The 433-nt window shown below is 59.6% G+C and overlaps 1 protein-coding gene across 2 annotated transcripts in view; it reads left to right on the top strand.

Annotated features, from left to right (window-relative positions):
• PAX8 (paired box 8) overlaps window positions 1-433 on the top strand; it is a 28688-nt gene that overhangs the window by 22447 nt on the left and 5808 nt on the right. The window lies entirely within an intron of this gene.

The following is a 433-nucleotide window of genomic DNA, read 5'->3' as shown; positions in this document are numbered from 1 at the left end:
TAGGAGCCGGGGCATTGGGGGATGTGGGTGGTATGTGGGGTGGGGCTGGGATGATGCTGAGGCCTAGTCAGAGAGGGAACAGCATGGAGACTTCAGAGGAGGTGAATGGTCCCCAACGAGGCCATGGAATTTTCAGGGGGCATCCAGGTGCAGTGGTGGGGGCAATACAGTTGCCCCAGGAGGAGACTTTTTCTCTGTGGGTCCCCACCCCCAGGAAGGCCTCTGCCGGCTGCCTCCAGCCTGGGCAGGGAGGAGTTAATTTAAAGATGCAGATTAATAGGGGAAGTGGAGGGAGGCAGGGAATCACTAGCAGCAGAGAAGGGAAATTGGGCCACACTAATAGCACCAAGGGAGCCGTTAGTGGCACTGCTGCATTGATGACTAACGAGGGGAGGGGGTGGCAGCCTGGTGGGGGAGGGGAGGGGGGGGCAGG

Source organism: Gavialis gangeticus, unplaced genomic scaffold (assembly GCF_001723915.1).
Source record: "Gavialis gangeticus isolate Ggan-Ray unplaced genomic scaffold, GavGan_comp1, whole genome shotgun sequence".
Classification (NCBI taxonomy): domain Eukaryota; kingdom Metazoa; phylum Chordata; order Crocodylia; family Gavialidae; genus Gavialis; species Gavialis gangeticus.
The sequence above is the reverse complement of the archived record's forward strand: the minus strand, read 5'-3'. Positions and strand labels throughout refer to the sequence as shown.